The sequence below is a fragment of the Parambassis ranga genome, unplaced genomic scaffold (assembly GCF_900634625.1).
Source record: "Parambassis ranga unplaced genomic scaffold, fParRan2.1 scaffold_172_arrow_ctg1, whole genome shotgun sequence".
Taxonomy (NCBI): Eukaryota; Metazoa; Chordata; class Actinopteri; family Ambassidae; genus Parambassis; species Parambassis ranga.
The window spans coordinates 74-18,415 of NW_021144733.1; the positions used below are offsets into that span (position 1 = coordinate 74).

Below are 18,342 nucleotides of genomic sequence, written 5' to 3' on the forward strand. Positions count from 1 at the left end.
GGGGCGAACCGGCAGCAGAGTGTGGGCGAGCGCGCATTGGCCCACTCAAAATTTCTTGTGAAATTTTCTAGTATTTACTTATAACTGCACTTTCAGAAACTTTGACGCGTAACTCCTCCCGCAGTTTTGAGTTAACCTACACATGTTATACATCAAATCGACCGGCTCGGTCTGGAATGGTGTGCTATGACTTTTGGTAGCGATTGCCTGGACGGTGTGTGAGAAACGGCCCCAAAAATAAACTGAATTCTTCCCATAGGAAATACAGGGAAAACAGCCAGGTCAGAATGAAAACACACCTAACTTTGAAGGCATGCCGTTTGGGCATGCTTTCACATAGAACCTTCATTCAAAATGCAAAATGTAGATAAAGATCAGACCTCTGACATATTGAGGCGCCATGTCTGTACCACCTACCATATTTACAGGCAAGCCGCTTAAGCAGACACAACACTCCTCATAGGAAATAATGGAAAAACGGTGACATCCCTAACAAAACCCAGTCAACTTTGGAAGCTTATCAGTCTGGCATGCCTCTACACAGAATATTCATTTCAACTTTAGACAACTCAGAAGTAGTTGGACTTTGTCATATTGAGTCCTCATGTTCATCTGTTTTGCCCGACTTGTCCTTATGGCTGCTTAAGTTGCATCCACATCTTTAGGATTTCTGCGTTCATTCTGAATGGAGAGACTTAGGGCCTATTAAACCTTATATAAAACCAATAAGAAACAGTGTAACAGCATAAAATGTCATCAGTGGACTTACTGACATGTGGCAGTGATGGCGGTGTCTTCCAAAAGCATTTATAGGGGGGCGAACCGGCAGCAGAGTGTGGGCGAGCGCGCATTGGCCCACTCAAAATTTCTTGTGAAATTTTCTAGTATTTACTTATAACTGCACTTTCAGAAACTTTGACGCGTATCTCCTCCCGCAGTTTTGAGTCGAGCCACACGTGTTATACATCAAATCGACCGGCTCGGTCTGGAATGGTGTGCTATGACTTTTGGTAGCGATTGAACAGAAGGTGTGTGAGAACCGGCCCCAAAACTAAACTCAATTCTTCCCATAGGAAATACAGGGAAAACAGCCAGGTCAGAATGAAAACACACCTAACTTTGAAGGCATGCCGTTTGGGCATGCTTCCACGCAGAACCTTCATTCAAAATGTAAAATGTACGTAAACATTAGACCTCTGACATATTGAGGCGCCATGTCTGTACCACTTACCATATTTACAGGAAAGCCACCTAAGCTTACACAACCCTCCTCATAGGAAATAATGGGAAATCGGTCAGACCCCTGACAAAACCCAGTCAAATTTGAAGGCTTATCAGTCTGGCATGCCTCTACACAGAATATTCATTTCAACTTTAGACAACTCAGAAGTAGTTGGACTTTATCATATTGAGTCCTCATTTTCATCTGTTTTGCCCAACTTGTCCTTATGGCTGCTTAAGTTGCATCCACATCTTTAGGATTTCCCCATTCAGAATGAATGGAGAAGCTTAGGGCCTATTAAACCTTATATAAAACCAATCAGAAACACTGTAACAGCATGAAATGTCATCAGTGGAGTCGTGCAGATGTGGCAGTGATGGCGGTGTCTTCCGAAAGCATTTATAGGGGGGCGAACCGGCAGCAGAGTGTGGGCGAGCGCGCATTGGCCCACTCAAAATTTCTTGTGAAATTTTCTAGTTAGTGGGCCAATGCCCTAGGGCAGAGCCTATTGTAAAGCCGCAGGCTTTACAATAGGCTCTGCCCTAGGGCATTGTTCCACTATTACTATTGTAAATACTTATTCTTATTCTCCTTCTTCCGCCGATTTTCGGCACCTAACTAGTCCCACAGCTTTTGCGCCAGCGACCTGAAACTTTCACAGAACGTCCGGCTATATCGGGAATGGTGTGCTATGACTTTTCTTTCCGTTCCGATGTACGGTTTTCGCGTAAATCGCAAAAAACCTGTGGGCGAACGACATAGACGGTGAATGGGGAGAGAGAGAAAAAAAGGCAAAAATCCCAAAACCGGGGTCTCTTTGAGTCCACATAGCGCCGGCATACTGTCACCTACAGACATGATTTTCGGTTTACAGGAATCAGCACAAGTAGACCTACATCTTTTCTATATACATGTGTGCTTGAATTTTGCTTAGTTTAGGAGATTTGGCAGTTTACGTTTTGACGTGGTTTTGGAACATTTTTCTCTCTCTCCGCTAGAGTGGGATGATGTCACGCACTCTAGATTTTCAAGTTTTTCCAAAAACAAAAAAAAAGGTAAACTACTTTAATTTGTGGCCACACTGTGTGCTCCACATACATAAATATGCTATCAAAACGTAGGGATTTTTGTCCCGGTCAAGCTGGTGCGCCCCTTTTTGTCATGTGACCCACGGTTTTTGGTCAAGTGACCCTCAAGCGAAGGGAGCGCCACTCCCTCCTCCCATCCGCTCCCATGTTAAACTTGGCCAAGATTTCAGATGAAAATCCTGATGGGCAAGGCATTTCTAACCTGCCAGAAAAATCACATACGTCGATCAAAACACATGAATTTGAAAATGGCATTAGTAGACAAGTGCCTGGCGCTCACGGTGAAAGAATTTTTCATCTGTGACTTTTCGTTGTCCAATGAGAAGCATTTGTTTGGGAGGCTGTTTCTAGCTGCCTCTGACTTTTCTGAGTTTTCTAAATTTTCTGAGCTGTCTGTGCTCTCTCCCTCTGCAACAGAAGGGAGGGGGGTGGGAGGGCCGAGGGGGCCGTTTCCAGGGTAACCTCCACAGGTGCTTTAACTGACTTGGAGGCTTCTCTGATGACATCACCTAACATGGCCGCTCCCATTGACAATGCATTGGGCTCATTCAACCCAATGTAACTAGACTGTATTGATCCATACAGAGACAGACACACACACCTCTGCAACAGAAGGGGGGCTGGGGGGGTTGAGGCAGCCGTTTCCATGGTAACCTACACAGATGCTCTAACCGACTTGGAGGCTTCTCTGATGACATCACCAAAGATGGCCGCTCCCATTAACAATGCATTGGGCTCATTCAAACCAATGTAATTACACTGTATTGATCCATACACAGGCAGACACACACATACATACAGGAACATACACAACTACACTCACACATGCACACAGACACACACACACACACACACACACACACACACACACTGATTTTCAAAATAAAAGCCTCCAAATCATTACAGACCTTACTAGGCCCGGCAAACTACACACAAGCCACCCAGAAATATGCAGACACACACTATACACACCTGCCAACACACAGACACACAAACAGGGATTTTCAAAATAAAAGACCCTGCACAATAACAGGAAATGGCTGACGTGTATATTTTCAAAATAAAACACTTTAACATGTTTTAACATGCATTAGGGAGTGTCCCCAGCCCACCCCCGCACACACACACACTTACACAGACACACACTGATTTTCAAAATAAAAGCCCCAAATTCATTATAGAGCTAACTAGCGCTAGCCACCCCCACAAATTATACATCAAATCGACCGGCTCGGTCGGGACTACTACCCTATGAGGTTTGGTGGCGATCGGACAAACGGTATCCGAAAAAATCCCGAAAAACTGCGATCGACCCTCCCCACAGGCATCAAATCACTGTCAAACTTTGAACGCATGCCGTTTGGGCATGCTTTCACATAGAACCTTCATTCAAATGTAAAATGTAGATAAACATCAGAACTCTGACATATTGAGGCACCATGTCTGTACCACGTACCATATTTACAGGCAAGCCGCTTAAGCTGACCTAACCCTCCTCATAGGAAATAATGGAAAATCACTGACAACCCTGACAAAACCCAGTCAACTTTGGAAGCCTATCAGTCTGGCATGCCTCTACACAGAATATTCATTTCAACTTTAGACAACTCAGTAGTAGTTGGACTTTATCATATTGAGTCCTCATCTTCATCTGTTTTGCCCAACTTTTCCTTATGGCTGCTTAAGTTGCATCCACATCTTTAGGATTTCCCCATTCAGAATGAATGGAGAAGCTTAGGGCCTATTAAACCTTATATAAAACCAATCACAAACACTGTAAAACCATGAAATGTCATCAGTGGCATCAGTAACATGTGGCAGCGTTGAGGCTATGAGGTTTTGGCAAGTGGGATGGATGGACCGGCAGCAGAGTGTGGGCGAGCGCGCATTGGCCCACTCAAAATTTCTTGTGAAATTTTCTAGTATTTACTTATAACTGCACTTTCAGAAACTTTGACGCGTAACTCCTCCCACAGTTTTGAGTCGAGCCACACGTGTTATACATCAAATCGACCGGCTCGGTCTGGAATGGTGTGCTATGACTTTTGGTAGCGATTGGCTGGACGGTGTGTGAGAACCGCCCCCAGAACTAAACTGAATTCTTCCCATAGGAAATACAGGGAAAACAGCCAAGTTAGGATGACAACACACCTAACTTTGAAGGCATGCCGTTTGGGCATGCTTTCATGCAGAACCTTCATTCAAAATGTTAAATGTAGATAAAGATTAGACCTCTGACATATTGAGGCGCCATGTCTGTACCACGTACCATATTTACAGGCAAGCCGGTTAAGCTGACCTAACCCTCCTCATAGGAAATAATGGAAAATCACTGACAACCCTGATAAAATCCAGTCAACTTTGGAAGCCTATCAGTCTGGCATGCCTCTACACAGAATATTCATTTCAACTTTAGACAACTCAGTAGTAGTTGGACTTGATCTTATTGAATCAAAATGTTATGGTTTTGGCAAGTGGGATGGATGGACCGGCAGCAGAGTGTGGGCGAGCGCGCATTGGCCCACTCAAAATTTCTTGTGAAATTTTCTAGTATTTACTTATAACTGCACTTTCAGAAACTTTGACGCGTAACTCCTCCCGCAGTTTTGAGTTAACCTACACATGTTATACATCAAATCGACCGGCTCGGTCTGGAATGGTGTGCTATGACTTTTGGTAGCGATTGGATTAACGCTGTTTGAGAACCGCCCCCAGAACTAAACTGAATTCTTCCCATAGGAAATACAGGGAAAACAGCCAGGTCACAATGAAAACACACCTAACTTTGAAGGAATGCCGTTTGGGCATGCTTCCACGCAGAACCTTCATTCAAAATGCAAAATGTAGATAAACATCAGACCTCTGACATATTGAGGCACCATGTCTGTACCACCTACCATATTTACAGGAAAGCCGCTTAAGCTGACATCACCCTCCTCATAGGAAATAATGGGAAACCGGTCAGATCCCTGACAAAACCCACTCAACTTTGAACGCTTATCAGTCTGGCATGCCTCTACACAGAATATTCATTTCAACTTTAGACAACTCAGAAGTAGTTGGACTTTATCATATTGAGTCCTCATGTTCATCTGTTTTGCCCAACTTGTCCTTATGGCTGCTTAAGTTGCATCCACCTCTTTAGGATTCCTCCATTCAGAATGAATGGAGAAGCTTAGGGCCTATTAAACCTTATATAAAACCAATCAGAAACACTGCAAAACCATAAAATGTCATCAGTGGACTTACTGACATGTGGCAGTGATGGCGGTGTCTTCCAAAAGCATTTATAGGGGGGCGAACCGGCAGCAGAGTGTGGGCGAGCGCGCATTGGCCCACTCAAAATTTCTTGTGAAATTTTCTAGTATTTACTTATAACTGCACTTTCAGAAACTTTGACGCGCAACTCCTCTCACAGTTTTGAGTTAACCTACACGTGTTATACATCAAATCGACCGGCTCGGTCTGGAATGGTGTGCTATGACTTTTGGTAGCGATTGGAATGATGGTGTGTGACAACCGCCCTCAGAACTAAACTGAATTCTTCCCATAGGAAATACAGGGAAAACAGCCAAGTTAGGATGAAAACACACCTAACTTTGAAGGCATGCCGTTTGGGCATGCTTCCACACAGAACCTTCATTCAAAATGTTAAATGTAGTTAAACATCAGACCTCTGACATATTGAGGCGCCATGTCTGTACCACGTACCATATTTACAGGCAAGCCACTTAAGCTGACACAACACTCCTCATAGGAAATAATGGAAAATTGGTCAGACCCCTAACAAAACCCACTCAACTTTGAACGCTTATCAGTCTGGCATGCCTCTACACAGAATATTCATTTCAACTTTAGACAACTCAGAAGTAGTTGGACTTTATCATATTGAGTCCTCATCTTCATCTGTTTTGCCCAACTTGTCCTTATGGCTGCTTAAGTTGCATCCACATCTTTAGGATTTCCCCATTCAGAATGAATGGAGAACCTTAGGGCCTATTAAACCTTATATAAAACCAATCACAAACACTGTAAAACCATGAAATGTCATCAGTGGCATCAGTAACATGTGGCAGCGTTGAGGCTATGAGGTTTTGGCAAGTGGGATGGATGGACCGGCAGCAGAGTGTGGGCGAACGCGCATTGGCCCACTCAAAATTTCTTGTGAAATTTTCTAGTTAGTGGGCCAATGCCCTAGGGCAGAGCCTATTGTAAAGCCGCAGGCTTTACAATAGGCTCTGCCCTAGGGCATTGTTCCACTATTACTATTGTAAATACTTATTCTTCTTATTCTCCTTCTTCCGGACACTTTTCGGCGCGTAACTAGTCCCACAGCTTTTGCGCCAGCGACCTGAAACTTTCACAGAACGTCGGGCCATATCGGGACACCTGTGCTATGACTTTTCTTTCCGTTCCGACGTACGGTTTTCGCGTTATTCGCGAAAAACCAGTGGGCGAACGACATAGACGGTGAATGGGGAGAGCGAGAAAAAAAGGCAAAAAACCCCAAAACCGGGGTCTCTTTGAGTCCACATAGCGCCGGCATACTGTCACCTACAGACATGATTTTCGGTTTAAACGAATCAGCACAAGTAGACCTACATCCTTTCTATATACATGTGTGCTTGAATTTTGCTTAGTTTAGGAGATTTGGCAGTTTACGTTTTGACGTGGGTTTGGAACATTTTTCTCTCTCTCCGCTAGAGTGGGATGATGTCACGCACTCTAACTTTCCCTGTTTTTTCCAAAACAGAAAAAAAAGGTAAACTACTTCAATTTGTGGCCACACTGGGTGCTCCACATACATAAATATGCTATCAAAACGTAGGGATTTTTGTCCCGGACAAGCTGGTGCGCCCCTTTTTGTCATGTGACCCACGGTTTTTGGTCAGGTGACCCTCAAGCGAAGGGAGCGCCACTCCCTCCTCCCATCCGCTCCCATGTTAAACTTGGCCAAGATTTCAGATGAAAATCCTGATGGGCAAGGCATTTCTAACCTGCCAGAAAAATCACATACGTCGATCAAAACACATGAATTTGAAAATGGCATTAGTAGACAAGTGCCTGGCGCTCACGGTGAAAGAATTTTTTCTCTGTGACTTTTCGTTGTCCAGTAAAAAGAAGTTGTTTGGGAGGCTTTTTCTAGCTGCCTCTGAGTTTTCTCAGAAGCAGCTACAGAGTCTCTGCTCTCTCACTCTGCAACAGAAGGGAGGGGGGTGGGAGGGCCGAGGGGGCCGTTTCCAGGGTAACCTCCACAGGTGCTTTAACTGACTTGGAGGCTTCTCTGATGACATCACCTAACATGGCCGCTCCCATTGACAATGCATTGGGCTCATTCAACCCAATGTAACTAGACTGTATTGATCCATACAGAGACAGACACACACACCTCTGCAACAGAAGGGGGGCTGGGGGGGTTGAGGCAGCCGTTTCCATGGTAACCTACACAGATGCTCCAACTGACTTGGAGGCTTCTCTGATGACATCACCAAAGATGGCCGCTCCCATTAACAATGCATTGGGCTCATTCAAACCAATGTACCTACACTGTATTGATCCATACACAGGCAGACACACACATACATACACAACCATACAGGAACATACACAACTACACTCACACATGCACACAGACACACACACACACACACACACACACACACTGATTTTCAAAATAAAAGCCTCCAAATCATTACAGCACCTTACTAGGCCTGGCAAACTACACACAAGCCACCCAGAAATATGCAGACACACACTATACACACCTGCCAACACACAGACACACAAACAGGGATTTTCAAAATAAAAGACCCTGCACAATAACAGGATATGGCTGACATTCAGATTTTCAAAATAAAACACTTAAACATGTTTTAACATGCATTAGGGAGTGTCCCCAACCCACCCCCGCACACACACACACTTACACAGACACACACTGATTTTCAAAATAAAAGCCCCAAATTCATTATAGAGCTAACTAGCGCTAGCCACCCCTACAAATTATACATCAAATCGACCGGCTCGGTCAGGACTACTACCCTCTGAGGTTTGGTGGCGATCGGACAAACGGTATCCGAAAAAATCCCGAAAAACTGCGATCAACCCTCCCCACAGGCATCAAATCACTGTCAAACTTTGAACGCATGCCGTTTGGGCATGCTTTCACACAGAACCTTCATTCAAAATGTAAAATGTAGATAAACATCAGAACTCTGACATATTGAGGCACCATGTCTGTACCACGTACCATATTTACAGGCAAGCCGCTTAAGCTGACCTAACCCTCCTCATAGGAAATAATGGAAAATCACTGACAACCCTGACAAAACCCAGTCAACTTTGGAAGCCTATCGTTCTGGCATGCCTCTACACAGAATATTCATTTCAACTTTAGACAACTCAGTAGTAGTTGGACTTTATCATATTGAGTCCTCATCTTCATCTGTTTTGCCCAACTTTTCCTTATGGCTGCTTAAGTTGCATCCACATCTTTAGGATTTCCCCATTCAGAATGAATGGAGAAGCTTAGGGCCTATTAAACCTTATATAAAACCAATCACAAACACTGTAAAACCATGAAATGTCATCAGTGGCATCAGTAACATGTGGCAGCGTTGAGGCTATGAGGTTTTGGCAAGTGGGATGGATGGACCGGCAGCAGAGTGTGGGCGAGCGCGCATTGGCCCACTCAAAATTTCTTGTGAAATTTTCTAGTTAGTGGGCCAATGCCCTAGGGCAGAGCCTATTGTAAAGCCGCAGGCTTTACAATAGGCTCTGCCCTAGGGCATTGTTCCACTATTACTATTGCTCATACTTATTCTTTATTCTCCTTCTTCTGGACAATTTTTCGGCGCGTAACTAGTCCCGCAGCTTTTGCGCCAGCGACCTGAAACTTTCACAGAACGTCCGGCCATATCGGGAATGGTGTGCTATGACTTTTCTTTCCGTTCCGACGTACGGTTTTCGCGTTATTCGCGAAAAACCAGTGGGCGAACGACATAGACGGTGAATGGGGAGAGCGAGAAAAAAAGGCAAAAAACCCCAAAACCGGGGTCTCTTTGAGTCCACATAGCGCCGGCATACTGTCACCTACAGACATGATTTTCGGTTTAGAGGAATCAGCACAAGTAGACCTACATCTTTTCTATATACATGTGTGCTTGAATTTTGCTTAGTTTAGGAGATTTGGCAGTTTACGTTTTGACGTGGGTTTGGAACATTTTTCTCTCTCTCCGCTAGAGTGGGATGATGTCACGCACTCTAACTTTCCCTGTTTTTTCCAAAACAGAAAAAAAAGTTAAACTACTTCAATTTGTGGCCACACTGGGTGCTCCACATACATAAATATGCTATCAAAACGTAGGGATTTTTGTCCCGGACAAGCTGGTGCGCCCCTTTTTGTCATGTGACCCACGGTTTTTGGTCAGGTGACCCTCAAGCGAAGGGAGCGCCACTCCCTCCTCCCATCCGCTCCCATGTTAAACTTGGCCAAGATTTCAGATGAAAATCCTGATGGGCAAGGCATTTCTAACCTGCCAGAAAAATCACATACGTCGATCAAAACACATGAATTTGAAAATGGCATTAGTAGACAAGTGCCTGGCGCTCACGGTGAAAGAATTTTTTCTCTGTGACTTTTCGTTGTCCAGTAAAAAGAAGTTGTTTGGGAGGCTGTTTCTAGCTGCCTCTGAGTTTTCTCAGAAGCAGCTACAGAGTCTCTGCTCTCTCACTCTGCAACAGAAGGGAGGGGGGTGGGAGGGCCGAGGGGGCCGTTTCCAGGGTAACCTCCACAGGTGCTTTAACTGACTTGGAGGCTTCTCTGATGACATCACCTAACATGGCCGCTCCCATTGACAATGCATTGGGCTCATTCAACCCAATGTAACTAGACTGTATTGATCCATACAGAGGCAGACACACACACCTCTGCAACAGAAGGGGGGCTGGGGGGGTTGAGGCACCCGTTTCCATGGTAACCTACACAGATGCTCCACCTGACTTGGAGGCTTCTCTGATGACATCAGCAAAGATGGCCGCTCCCATTAACAATGCATTGGGCTCATTCAAACCAATGTAACTAGACTGTATTGACCCATACACAGGCAGACACACACATACATACACAACCATACAGGAACATACACAACTACACTCACACATGCACACAGACACACACAAACACACACACCAACACACACTGATTTTCAAAATAAAAGCCTCCAAATCATTACACACCTTACTAGGCCTGGTAAACTACACACAAGCCACCCAGAAATATGCAGACACACACTATACACAGCTGCCAACACACAGACACACAAACAGGGATTTTCAAAATAAAACACCCTGCACAATAACAGGAAAAGGCTGACATTCAGATTTTCAAAATAAAACACTTAAACATGTTTTTACATGCATTGGGGAGTGTCCCCAACCCACCCCCGCACACACACACACTTACACAGACACACACTGATTTTCAAAATAAAAGCCCCAAATTCATTATAGAGCTAACTAGCGCTAGCCACCCCTACAAATTATACATCAAATCGACCGGCTCGGTCAGGACTACTACCCTCTGAGGTTTGGTAGTGATCGGACAAACGGTGTCCGAAAAAATTCCGAAAAACTGCGATCAACCCTCCCCACAGGCATCAAATCACTGTCAAACTTTGAACGCATGCAGTTTGGGCATGCTTTCACATAGAACCTTCATTCAAAATGTAAAATGTAGATAAACATCACACCTCTGACATATTGACGTGCCATGTCCGTGCCACTTATTCTTTTACCAGGCAAGCCACCTAACCCTGCTCATAGGAAGTCTATTATCTAATCTAATCTGTTGTCTATACTGTTCCAGAGGTCAGTCAGTAGTGTTTGACCTCTGGAATGTTTGGATTTTTACCCATGTGTGAATCCTGTGTGTAACTTTTGTTGTATTTACCCTGGGTAGGTGTTCCAGGCATGTCCCACTAGGAGCAGACCCTGGAGCAGACACAGGATGCAGTGGACAGACTGTGTTTCCCGGCTGGTCAGGGAACAGCTGTGGAGTCCCCCAGAAGAGCTGGAAGAAGTGTCTGCTGAGAGGGAGGTCTGGGTGTCTCTGCTTAGACTGCTGCTCCACACCCTGGCCCTGGATAAGTGGGCTGAAGATGGATGGATTATTATCACACCTGGACAATCATCAGAGTGGACTGTATCATCTGTGCTGTGTGTGACATCAGTGAGGTCCTCTAAAAGGGTCAGAACATCACTAATGTTGCAAAGGCTGAAGTGAGGCAGCTGCATGTACAGACTGCAGCTCAGGAAGTGATGAACATGACCTGGAGGAGTGATCCTCTTCACTGACATGACATCACTGATGATGTGTCCAAATGTTCTGAGGCACACATGCACACCCACCAAGAGAAGCATGCGAGCACATGACTGTTCATTTCCCTGTGAACACTAACAGAGTACAGTACAGAGCCTGTGTAAAGGCTACAGCTACATGCTCTGCAGCAGCTCAGTGTCCAGCTCTGCTCCTCAGAGGAGGAGGAGGCTTCTGGAAGTATCATCACTGAATGAGGCTGTAAACATTCAGCTTTCATCCAGCTGTCCAGCATTTCTACATCATATCTGTGTCAGTGAATAAATAATCCAACACAATGTCTGTGTGGTCCTCATGTCAGTGTGGTTATGACTTTACAGATGTATACACTCCTACTGTGAGGCTGTAGAAGCAGTAAACCCAGCCAGCAGGCCTCTCAGTGTCACAGGCCTTCACACAACATATTAACTCCACCTGTACACAGCTGGTGCTGCTCTGGCTTCATCACATGTGTCATTGTGTTGATGTCAGTGTCCACACTGTTATGGCTCTACAGCTGCTTTCTGTCTACTGTTTAATAACCAGGTCAGAATGATCCACCTGCTCTAACTGTTACACACACACAGCAGGTGTGTCTATATAATGGAACATGGTGCATGAACAGCTGAAATCATCCAGAGAGAAAGCAGCAAGAAAACATGACAATGTGTGGTTACATTAACTTTACAGTACAAACATCTTCCACATGTCTCCATGAGCTCTTATGGACACTAGTCCTGTCTGTGTCATGGCTCAGGCTGTGGGCACCAAGTGAGGACAGAGAATATTAAATGGATGATGATAAATGTAGTAAACATAACCCTCCATTTTTACAGTGTATTAACGTCATAATAACAAAGCAGACAGCAGCTAGCAGGCTAATCCACATCAGAGAAACTAAGCAGACAGCTCACCTTCATCACTGAGGAAGAGGAGTGCACCTTCCTCTCCACCTGCATCAGGACCGTGAACTGACGTCATTCCACGCGTGTTTTAATGGCCTCCAACTAACAGTAAGACCTCTCACTCCTTCTGTCTTTCCTGCTGCTACATGCACACACAGTGACAGAGCCACCAGGACAGAGTGGGACATCCTGTTACTGAACATCTTTGGAGCTCCGTCAGGAAACATCGTCTGAATAGTTCGCGATCTACTCGCGCAACGCGCACCCCCCCCCCCCCCCCCCCCCCCCTCCGCCGTAGTTTTGGTCTAACCTGCTGAGAACTGATCGGTTCATATTATATATATTATGATATTATTACTATTCGTCGCTAGCTTAATTGAACGTCGGCACTCTGTGTGTGTGTGTGTGTGTGTGTATCTACACCTGCTACGTGAGCTGCACACAGCCCAACATGGCCGACATTTGCCTGACTGACAGACGGTCCGGCCTATGACAGCCAGGTCCACGGGCACTGAAGGGGACATCTGATTGGACCCTTGGACTTGATATAAAAACCGTGTAGCGCGATTGACGGTCAGACCCTCCTTCATCAGCTTACGAGAGGTAAGACGCGGTTTGCTCCTCCTGCTCGTTGTTAGCTTCCTAGCTTAACATATTCATGCTGATAATGTTGCTACATGTTTAAAAACGTTTCATACAGTGGTGTTATTGTGCAGTGTGGAGATAATGTGGATGTGCTGTGTGTATTTGTCCAATAACCTGCTCTGCTGTGAGTCTAATGGTTGGCCTGTTTAACGTGCTGCTGTTTAAAATATGGGTGTTGTGACTAACAAAATCTATGAAGGAGATGTGTAGATAATTAGGTGCCCCTTTGTAAAGACATTTTGACACTTTTTCTGCTAATTGCATTATGTAATTGTTGTTGATCACAATGAGAGGTTAACAGGAGTACAGGATTGCTAATGGATTTTTAGTTATTTAAATACCTTAAATCATTTGTTAGACATGTTTGCTGAGAGGCCTAGTATCTGGATCATGGCTGTTTCATGCTGTTTTTTTAATGAAGATGTGTTAAAGCACCAGAGCTACTGTCATTTAAAACTGAGCAATTTATCAAAGTGTCTTGCGTTCACATAACTCACATAACATAACTTTATTAATACCCATGGAGTCATTGGGTTGTGTTAGCAGCATAAGTGACACAATGCATGTGTTGATGATTTTCTGTGTCCTCTTCACAGATACTGTGTGTTGATACCCCAGTATTTTCTGAGCCAGTCATCTACAAAGTAAGTTACTAACACAGCCACAACTGTTATGTTGTGTTATTTTAAATGATACAATGATTCTGTACATGGTTTGTAAATGTTCAGCTGCTTTTTATATTGTTAGAATGGAAATGTAACCGTGCCTTGACTTGAGACTTTTTTTTTCTACCTTTCAGCCTTTTTGGAAAAGTCTTCAGACATCGACGCTGGATACACCTACACACACACACACACACATCACACATTCACTCTTGTCTAGTCCTTTTTTTTTCTTCACAGGACAATGCCACGGAAGGGGAAGAGGTCCCAGGCCCAAAAGGTGCGCTGGAGACGGCTGGACCTGGCAGATCCTGGACCACCAGAGGTCGCAGCCAGTGAGTCTCCTGCTGCACAGGTAAATGTTCTTATGTCAGTGTACCTATTTAAAGTCAAGAAGTGATTAATGCTTCTTTTGCTGTAATGTTGCAGACAAGTCATATGGCAGCATTTGCTTTGATTATATGCTGTTTATTATGTCAAAAGTTTGGCTTATCAGGTGGTCTTTCAGTAGTCATAAAGTTGAAATGCTCTGTTCTCAGACGGCCCTGACACCTCCACCACCAACACAGTGTGAGACAATGGATGCTGCACCCTCCTGCTCCCGTTCTCCAACTGCAGATGTATGTATTTTGCATCTTCCACTCAATTACAGTCATGACATTCTCCTCAGTTTAATAGATCTGAGTATGTTTTCTGTCATTCACTGACTGAAGTAAATGAGACAACACATGTGGTTATTTACATGTATATAATATGCACAACAGATGTTAATGTTAAATGTGTTTTATTTGCTATCAGATGCCTGAAACACCTCCACCCACCAAAGCGTTTTGGACATCCCCATCACATTGTTTGTTCACTGTACTAATGTCTCCTGTATTATTATTCCATCTGTTTAAAATATATATAAATGAATCTTTTCCCTTCTTTCAGAAATCAACTGAGGTTACAAGGACGATGGCATGTGCCTCAGAGGCTGCCACACCAAGTCGCACCAGTAAGGGTTGTAGGTTATACTGTATGTGTGGACGTATGTGTGGACGCTCTCATTGTTTTTTTAAAAAAATGTTTTAGCACTTGGTGCTCTTCAAAACACCATCCTTAAGTCCAGTTGTCATATCTAAACTCTTGTACGTATTATACTGTTTTTTTATGGTTAAGCTTTAATAATTTCACGTCAACATGTCGATCTCAACCAACAACACATTTTTCTCTTATTCAAATGTTCCTTGTGTGCAGCGACTGTCTGGATAATGGGGGACAGCTACATCCGTCGTGGTGGGGAGAGAGCTGCAGCCACAGTGGGAAACGCCCTTGGAGTTGACGGGACCACCATCTACTGGTTTGGGTGTGGTGGTCTCAGGTGGAGTAATTTTCTCCCCTTTTTCTCCAGGTCCCTACGAGGAAGAGCAGCTCCAGACGTTCTCCTCATCCACTGCGGCGGGAATGACCTTGGGGATGTCCCAAGTGTCAGGCTTGTTGCAGCGATGAAGGAGGACCTGCACCGCCTCCGCCTGCAGCATCCTGCTATGAATATCATCTTCTCTGGGCTCACTCAGAGGTGCAGGTGGAGGGGCGTTGCCAATCCTGGTAACATAGATAAGGCCCGCAGGTTCGTGAACAGTGTTATGGCTGCATATGTCTGTTCAGTTGGTGCACACTTTGTGCATCACACGGACATAAAGTATGACACTCCTGGAATGTTTTTGCGAGATGGCGTTCATTTAACCGATAGGGGACATGATATTTTTTTAAAGAGTTTCGCCACGGCCATTAAAGACCAAATTCAACAGCAGGGAAGTGTTGTGGCTGCCAGTTCGCCTGCAGTTTAACTTGAGTCAAAGGATTTTCAGGCCTCAAAAACAGTGTCATATTTTAGCCATACTGCTGTTCATTTATGTTTACCAGTGCTCTTCCTCACTCCCAAACTCTCTCCCATTCCCTCTGTCCTTCTCTCATACGCTAGCCATACCACTCATATGCATACATTCTTTTTGTTCATTGTTATATACGTTAGGTGGCTGCGTGTTCTTATGTATGTGTTCAGGATGTTTTAGGTGGACATGGCAAACTAAGAGGAAAGACGGGAGAACCCCGGTCTGGCCTTAGACAGCTGGTTGGAGCCTGCATAAACGGGGCACGACCGGTTGAATGAGGTCCGACAGATCAGGCTTTTCTCCCGTCGACACCTGTTGTGTTCAGGTCTGGGGCTAATTGTTTTTGTTCATTGCTGTGTTCCATGTGTTCAAATGTGTTCTCATGTATTTTATGTGCAGCACTAACCCAGTTTTCAGAATGTTCCAGATGTTTTAGCTTTCTGGGTGTTGCTGCAGTTCCGGGGAGAATAAAACAATGAGGGAAGAAAGTGAGGTAAATGTGAAGATATTTTATGTTTGTGTGTTATCAGACAATGACGTTCCTTGTACTTAACTTCATTCCAGTTTTGATGTTTTATTCAGTCCAAGAGGAGGCTTCTCCGATGGATCATCACAGTTTGTTCAAGGGAAAAAAAAAAACATAAAGATAAGTATTTTATTTATATTACAAATTATTCATCAGATCACTTACATTGAACTGTGCACTGATGCAATTGTTTTTGTCTTTGCTGGACAGGAAGCTGACCGAAGGATTCCAGGGACCCAGGCAGCTACACTGTGGAGCAGGAATACCAGCTGGACTTCCTCTTTGGTCCAGGTACGTGTTGTAAATGTGACAGGAGGTTGTTTCATTCTCAAAATGTCCCATACACACAGTAACATTTATTTTCATGTTGACATACTTATTTATAGGACACGAGGAGTCCACGAAGATGATCCAGACCTCGGAGACCTCATCAGCAGCTGTTGCTCACAAACAGCCAGTAAGTTTGCAGACTGTCATGGCAGTTCTGACAAATGTTCAAGTGAGCAATGCTATAATATTGTGGTTGATGATTTGTCTTTTTTGTGTCTTTCTAGAAAAACCTGAAGACCACCGTCCTTCTCTCTTCTGTCTTCTCTCTGTCCTGTCTGCCTCTTCTCCCCCTTTACCCAGCCGGCTATCAGCAGGATGGTCCCCCCATTATGAGCCAGGTCCTGCTCAAGGTTTCTTCCTGTTAAAGGGGAGTTTTTCCTTGCCACTGTTTGCTTGGGGGTCAGGCTCTGGGATTCTCTGAAGGGCCTATGTATGAAGTACCTCATGACTATAGTTAAATTGTGATAATGATTCTATATAGTATACCAGTAAAGTTGAATTACAACATTGAACCTGTCTCTTTTTTAATATGAATGTGTGTTTCAGGGAAATGTTTGGTCTCCAGTTATCATAACATGTTGTGGTTTAAAACATAAAGTTATATATTTGGTAAGATGTTGGTCAGAAACCTTATCTCTCACTGATCATCCAGTATTCTAAGAAGTTTAAAGAATCTCCATTCAAATTATGGTGACACATGAAAAATGGACATTTATCAGGTGCAGGTTACATCTTGTGTGTTTGGAAGCATATGTTATACATTAGCATAAACACAGTAGCCTTTAATAGGCTTGTTAATATTTGTTTGGCCTTTTATAGACTTTCTAACACTGTATCCCCCAGTGATCATCCAGTACTCCATTAACTTTAAAGGGGAATGTCCATTCAACTTAAGCCTGGTGACACATGACAAATGGACATGTTGTGTGTGGTTTGAACATCACAGCAGCTATCCATAGGTTTTTAATATCTTGTTTAGTCAGTGTAAGTGGTGAGTTCCTCAAAATGATGAAAAAATGTACTGAAGCCTGTTGAGGGGACACAGTGCTGAAGATGCCCAGGAGATCTCCAGTTGGTGTTCCCTGCAAATCCTGTCTGAGACATGGGAAGATCATGAAGCAGCATCAGTGGATTCATGGCAAGATGGTGGTCTCCCTGGGAAGGATTCTTTGGCAGCAGCACACAGAAGCAGACGGGAGGCTCAGCCAGCACAGTTAGAGGTCACAGGTACACACACACACAGTTTAATCCTAAACAATAACCCTCATAGGAAACAATGCTTTGGTGAAAATAAAGGCAGTCTGGCATACCTTGATGCAGAATCTTTATTACAATAAGACATAAATCCAGTTACAGTCCATGTTCAAACAGACATTTTCTTACATGCACACTGCTGTGGATATTATGACTGCTTTGTTATTGTGGACACTCAGTTTCAAATCTGAATCTACATCTGACAGCTTTTTATGTCTTTCTTTAAACAGTGGATGAAAAGGATGAGGGACACTGTGGACCAGGCAGAAAGTCCAGGGGACAGGGAGGTCACATGACTGCAGGGAAGACAGCAGAATTCCATCTGGTGAGAGAACGTATAAGGATTGAGGTGACTGTTGTGTCTCGTTGCATTTGATCAGATGTTGTTGGCATGTTTCCTTTACAGTGTTCATCAAAACAAGGACACGGTCTGACAGCAAGGCCACACTGAAGGAGCCAGTGAACCACTGCAGAATCA

At 44.2% G+C, this 18,342-nt stretch overlaps 1 long non-coding RNA gene across 1 annotated transcript; it reads left to right on the forward strand.

The window, feature by feature from the left end:
* Positions 1–16,666: 16,666 nt before the first annotated feature.
* Positions 16,667–17,122, forward strand: LOC114429605 (uncharacterized). The gene is made up of 2 exons (XR_003669829.1): positions 16,667–16,737; positions 16,835–17,122. It is a non-coding gene; the product is annotated as an uncharacterized LOC114429605 (long non-coding RNA).
* The last annotated feature ends 1,220 nt before the right edge of the window (positions 17,123–18,342 follow it).